At 31.7% G+C, this 7612-nt stretch overlaps 1 non-coding gene across 1 annotated transcript; it reads left to right on the top strand.

Moving 5' to 3' along the window:
- The first annotated feature begins 368 nt into the window (after positions 1-368).
- LOC139903457 (small nucleolar RNA R71) lies at positions 369-475 on the top strand. The gene has a single exon (XR_011778274.1). It is a non-coding gene; the product is annotated as a small nucleolar RNA R71 (small nucleolar RNA).
- The last annotated feature ends 7137 nt before the right edge of the window (positions 476-7612 follow it).

Below are 7612 nucleotides of genomic sequence, written 5' to 3'. Positions count from 1 at the left end.
AATTGAACCACTTGGATTGTACTTTGTACTTTTTAGCTTTTTGGTCGTTTGCGTCTTCAAATCGTCGATTCTGTCTTTTGTCTTCACCTTTTATTATTTAAACGAATATCACTTGTAAATAGAACAATTGTAACTAAAAGCTTGTCTTTCTTGAAGGATAATGCTATGAAATATATGTTCGTTTTTAGCATTATCAAATGTGCTCTTCCGTGTTCCAATCGTGATGGTGCATAGTCATCTCCCCGTTCAATCTCCAGGCCTCGTCAACAGTGAAGTTCATGAAGTTACCTTGAGAAACAACATCAAGAGTAGACTTGTTGTTCTGATTCGGACCCTTGCAGAAGGTCAAAATTTGAACAGAGCTCTCAAGACGGTGGTTTGGGCATCTTCGAAGAAACTGTTTGAATCTTTCCCATGCAGTGTAGAGTGATTCATCGTATGCTTGTTGAAAGTTTACAATATCATTCCTAAGTCTGATTTGTTTTTGTGATGACCCGGAAATTTCTGACCAAATTTAAACTTTATCTTTAAATGATTTAATGTTTTTGACACGATAAGCAAAGTCTGTAATGTTGAGTCTCAAAGTTTTGGAACTATATTCATGTAATCAATTATTCTTTGACTGTTCTCGAAGATTCACGAACAATATATATAACTTAATGTGCATATATATATATATATATATATATATATATATATATATATATATATATATATATATATATATATATATATATATATATATATATATATATATATATATATATGATTTCAAGTTATTTAGTAAACGATATTAACATTCGATTATTGATTCGATTAATATTTAGATAAGTTAACTAAAACGTTTAAGATGAACCAGTAAAACACTAATTTGCTACAGTATTTTCGAATTGCTACAGTACCCGAAAAGCTACAGTGTTTTCGAAAATCACTATTTGCTACAGTAAAAAACTTGCTACATTAAAACACTATTTCAAAATGAAAATATATATATTATATATCTATTAACAAATAGCGAGATGATGATTTATAGAAGTAAATGACCAAAACACTCCAAAGTTTAAGATATACTTTGAGTGGTATAGTTTATGGATAACTTAAGGCTATATTTTGACAAAGGTACGTGACACGAAACGTAAAATGCAAGTTTTCTAAATGTACGAAAGGACATTCGAAAAACCGGAATCGGGACATAAGTCGAGTGACAACGTACGACTTATCGGAACAAAAATTACAAGTCAACTATGCACGTGAATTTAATATAATATATAATTAATTATATAAATTAAATATATTATATATATAATAAATTAATATGTCGACGAACTAGATTACAAATCAGATGTGAGTTGGAATCCTAGGCCATGCGATCGCATGGCCATAACACGCAGAAACCATGCGATCGCATGGAGTCTGAAATCTGGCCACACTATAAAGCTCGAGCATTCTGGTCTCTGTTTTACAAACACATATATCATAATCCGTATTTATATTATTATTATTATTATTATTATTATTATTATTATTATTATTATTATTATTATTATTATTATTATTATTATTATTAAGATTAATATTATTAGTAGTATTATTATTAATTAGTATTATACATAAAATACTACGACGAGGTCATGAGCATGTCACTTTCAAAAGAGTTTTTCGAGCGGGATAGAGCTAAGGAAATTATGGGTTATTGCTATGGAGGTTATGGGTAATATTCATGGGTATTGTTCGCAAGTCAAACCTAGTGTTTATTATCTCCGTTACGTCTACATACTTTCCTACAATATTGAATCTCAATATTGATACGTTGAGATCTACGGTTATTTGGTAATCCGAGTTTCGATCACATTTTGGTGAACGACTTTATATGCTGCTAAGGTGACTTTATAGATCCCTTTTTAATTGCTTTTGCAATCTATATTTTTGGGCTGAGAATACATGCACTTTATTTTAAACGCAACGGATACAAGTACATACTAAATTCTACACTGAGTTTGAACCGAAAATCCTTTACTTTGGTAACTAGTAACTGCCGGTTATAAGAACTGGTGGGCGCGAATAGTTATATATGGATCCATAGGGCTTGACATCCCCGTCTGTTCCAGGTATAGAAACCCTAGCCTGAACTATAAAACAGGCGTATACTATTTAAGTTTAGTACACGTTGGATTGCGTGTATTGTACATGTCGGTTGCATGTATGTTAAAACAGGGGTACTTATTATAACGTTAAAGCTTAGTTACCAGGGTTGTGATGACCCGGAAATTTCTGACCAAATTTAAACTTAATCTTTAACGTTTTCGACATGATAAGCAAAGTCTATGAAGTTGAATCTCAAAATTTTGAACTATTCAATTACCCTTCGATTGTTCTCAACTATTCGCGAACAATTATATGTAAATAGATACATATGCTATAACTTGAAAACGTAACAAAATGTTATGAAAATGATACTGTGCATTAACCTTATTGGTTTGATTATCTGTTTGATATTTAGATAAGTTAACTAAAACGTTTAAGATGAACCAGTAAAACACTAATTTGCTACAGTATTTTCGAATTGCTACAGTACCCGAAAAGCTACAGTGTTTTCGAAAATCACTATTTGCTACAGTAAAACACTTTTTTAAAATGTATTTTAATAAATAGCGAGACGATAATTTATAGAAGTAAATGACCAAAACACTCAAATGTATAAGTTATATTTCGAGTGGTATAAATTAGGGATAATTTAAAGCTATATTTTGACAAAGGTACGTGTCCCAAAATGTAAATTACAAGTTTTCTCAGCGTACGAAGGGACACTCAAAAAACCGAAACCGGGACATAAATCGCGTAATGACGTACGACTTATCGGAACAAAAATTACAAATTAACTATGCACGAGAATATAATATAATATATAATTAATTAATTTAAATTATATATTATATTATAATATGTCGACAAACTAGAAGTTAAAAGGTTTGTGAGTTGGATCTTCAGGCCATGCGATCGCATGGCCATTCCTCTTCAGACCCATGCGATTGCATGGGATGGCTGGACAGGAATGCCTATAAAGCTCGACCAGTTTTTCGGACGAATTCAATCATAAATCTATCTCTCAATCTCTCTGTCTCTTTAATATATATATATATATATATATATATATATATATATATATATATATATATATATATATATATATATATATATATATGATTATTATTATTATTATTATTATTAAGATTAATATTATTAATCTTATTATTATTATTATTAGTAATATTACATAAAATACTACGACGAGGTTATGAGCGTGTCACTTTCAAAATGGGTTTTCGAGCAGGATAGAGCTAAGAAAATTATGGGTTATAGCTATGGAGGTTATGGGTAAGGTACATGGGTATTATTGGCAAATCAAACCTAGTGTTTATCATCTCTGTTGCGTCTACATACTTCCCTGCAATATTGAATCACAATATTGATATGTGAGTATTCATATCTTATCTTTTATATATTAATTGTGTATCCATGTCTAGTGCTCGAGTATATATGTTTATGCATGCTTGTATGCTAAATTTCGTCGTTAAACAGTTTATGATGAATCACGAATTAAATACATATATTACTGGTAAAAGGTATATGATATGCATGTTTTTGAAAAGCTGGCAAAAAATCAATAACTTTTCATTTAAAAATCACGTAATTTCGATGAACGAATCAAAAGATATGGTCAACTGAATTATGATTGACTTTAATTGAAATTGCTTTTGAATCTGCAATTAAGATTTAAACAACTTGTTTACGAGATTGATAAAATGAATTTTTGAATATTACCAACCAAGTAAATGACTCCTTATATAAGGTATGTCTCGTTTTGTTGAACTATTGTCAAAATTGACTTTTTAAAATGACTTTGGATAACTTTTGTATGTTGATCTCGAGCATTAGAATTGTGATACACTATGACCAGACCTAGCTTGATAGACATTTATTGACCAACATATGTTCTCTAGGTTGAGATCTACGGTTATTTGGTAAACCAAGTTTCAGTCACATTTTGGTGAACGACTTTATATGCTGCTAAGGTGAGTTTCATTTGCTCCCTTTTTAATTGCTTTTGCAATCTATATTTTTGGGCTGAGAATACATGCAATTTATTTTAAACACAATGGATACAAGTACATACTAAATTCTACACTGAGTTTGAACCGAAAATCCCTTAGCTTTGATAACTAGTAACTGCTGGTTATAAGAACTGGTGGGAGCGAGTAGTAGTATATGGATCCATAGGGCTTGATATCCCCGTCCGAGCTAGAGCACTAGCCTTTTAACGGACGTATGCTATTTGAGAAGCTTACACATTGGTTTGCGTGTATTATTAAGATGATTATACAAAGGGTACAAATTATATATACGTTAAGTTTAGTTACCAGGGTGCTCAATTTCGTAGAATATTTTGATAAACGTTTCTGGATGAAACAACTGAAATCTTGTGATCCACCTTTATATACAGATTATGCGAAACACTAAAACTATGAACTCACCAACCTTTGTGTTGACATTTGTTAGCATGTTTATTCTCAGGTTTCCTAGAAGTCTTCCGCTGTTTGCTTATATGTTAGACAAGCTATGTGCATGGAGTCGTACATGGCATATTTTTTCAAGGAAATGTTGCATTCACCAAATCATCACCATGTATCTTATTTTGACTGCATTGTCAATGGAAGTACTATTGTAAACTATTATTTACGGTGATTGTCTATATGTAGAAATTATCAGATGTCGAAAACCTTTGATTTAAATATTCATTTATGGTATGCCTTTTCAAAAGAATGCAATGTTTACAAAACGTATCATATAGAGGTCAAATACCTAGCAATGAAATCAATGAATGACGTGTTGTCCATATGGATTTAGAGCGATTGTTACAGTTGGTATCAGAGCGTTGGTCTTAGTGAACCAGGTCTTGCATTAGTGTGTCTAACTGATAGTTGTTAGGATACATTCGTAAGTCTGGACTTCGACTGTGTTTTCATGTCAAAAGTTTTGCCTATCATTTCTTGTCGGAAATTACATGTCTATCATCTTAAGTCTAAAAGCATCTTATTGCATTGATTGCATAGATAGAGTATAGACAAAATTCATATTTTGGCATATCTATTACAGTAAACTTTGCCTGACATCTTCTGTAAAATCCTCCGTAACTTATGGGATTCTGGTATTATAAATACATATGTAAACTTTGTATTGAGGAGTACCAAATTAGTCCTATAATCTATTTCATTCCAAAAATCTTTTCCTTGATTACACAAAATGGATCCTGTATCTAGTTCAAATTCCTTAGATTCCGACAGCTATTCCGATATGGATTTCCACTCAAGTTCCGAAAACAGCGTAACCGGAATGGATCAACCAATTAGCCATTATCTATTCTGGATGAATTGGGGATGGGTTCGTAATCTACTTAATCATTGGAGACAAGAAGAAGGTGATCCCTTCCATCCACCACATTCACCTCTTGGCGAAGAACCCGAAGCACTTACCGGCGAACCTGTTCGTAGCACCATTTTCGCCCTCATTTCCAGAATAGCTCGCAACGACTACGTAATATCCAATATTCTAAATCTTATTCATCTGCTTGTCCGAACCACCAATCATCCCAGTATAATAGAAGAAGTCAACGAGCTTCGCACTCGAGTAGTGGCTTTGGAGAATATGGTGCAAGGATTACAAACACCAGAAGCAGCACCAGCAGCATAACCAGTATCACCATCATCAACACCAACAGTACCATTACCACCACCAACAACAACATCCCCATCACACGCCTCAACATCACAATCTGTACCTCGAATATCAACATCATACGCACCATAGGTACCAAGGAATACCAACAACAATAAACAATGAAGTATTGATTCATAACTTCATCGGAAAAATATTCTACAGTGATTAGGTAATCTATAAAATCTTAGAGATTATTTATCCCAGTTCTAACCGTAAATCAGATGAATAGTGATGTGTGCGAGGCATACTAGGAAATATTGTATATTTTACTAGGAAAAACTATTAAATACGATACAATTTTACACAAGATATTTATTTATTTATAGAATGGATATACTTAAACCTTGCTACAACACTTATAGGCAGTGTACCTAATCGTACAGTAGTGTAGTTTTTAGTAAGTCCGGTTCGTTCCACAGGGAAATCTTTAAACAAAGCTTAACGCTATATTAGTTTTAATTTATAAAAATACAAATATATATATATATATAAGTAATATTATTATTATAAAGGTGGGTTTTTACCGTTTAATGACCGGTTTGTCGATTTTAAAACTTTAGTCGCAGTTAAAACCGAATGTAAAATATATAAATATAACTTAATTTAAAACGTAAAATAAATAACGATAATGAAATTGCGATAAATAAAATTGTGATAATTAAAAAGTACGATAATTAAAAGTACAATTAAATACAATGACAATAAATAAAAATGTGATAATTAGAAGTACAATTAAATATGAAAATAAAGGAATTATGCTTATTTAAACTTCCGTAATCATGATGTTTGACGTGTTGATTTTAGTTTTATGCCCATGGGTTAATTGTCCTTTGTCCTGGATTATTTAATATGTCCGTCTGGTTTTTGTCCATAACAGTCCATCAGTCATAAATATAAAGTGCGAGTGTCCTCGTCAAATTATCCTTATATCCGAAGTCAAATATTCCAACTAATTGGGGACTTAAACTGTAACAAGGTCTTAATACTTTGTTTAATAATTACACCAGGATATCGACTGCGTGTAATCCAAGGTTTTAATACTTTGTTAACAATTACGCCAAGTGTTCTTGTACATAATTTCACCCCTGTTTTAATAATTCTATAGACTATTAATCCATTCCCGTGTCCGGTTAAATGAACGATTATTCGTGCATATAAATACCCCGCCCATCGTGTCTGATTGAGTGTATATGGTTATTTATGGGTATGTCCAATTGTAAATCTTTATATTAAAATTAACAAACTATCATTTAGTTAAACAAATATAAAGCCCATTAATAGCTCATAGTCTAATTTCCACAAGTGTCGTTCTTTTGTTCAAGCCCCAATTATGGTACAAAGCCCAATTACCCAATTTTAATATTTTTAGTCAAACATCACGATTACTTCGGCATTAAATAAGCATAATAATAACTTAGCTACGAGACATTAATGAAAATAACATAAAACTTACAGTGGGTGTTATTAGCGTAGAGGTACACGGACAGAGTTTCGAATTACAAAACCTTAAAACATTCGACTAATCGATCCTTATTATTATCACTAACTTAAAATTAAAATAACAAATTGAGATTACGATTTGGAGTGATACTTGATACATAAAAATGGGGAAAGAAAAATATATATAAATATAAAAGGTCTCCCAAAACCGTCGAATTGCATGGGCTTTTATAGAATTCTATGCTCCGCGAGTGCGGTTGATTTTACTCTTCAGAGCTCCGCGAGTGTGGAGCCCACAATTTCAGCTCACCAAACCAGGATCCTAAGCTGCCGACGGTTTTTATTATAAATATAATATAAATATATAATTTATATAATTAATTATATATTATATTAT

This window comes from Rutidosis leptorrhynchoides, chromosome 3, assembly GCF_046630445.1.
Source record: "Rutidosis leptorrhynchoides isolate AG116_Rl617_1_P2 chromosome 3, CSIRO_AGI_Rlap_v1, whole genome shotgun sequence".
Taxonomy (NCBI): Eukaryota; Viridiplantae; Streptophyta; class Magnoliopsida; order Asterales; family Asteraceae; genus Rutidosis; species Rutidosis leptorrhynchoides.
Note: the sequence above shows the minus strand (reverse complement) of the source record. Positions and strands in the feature narration are given on the sequence as shown.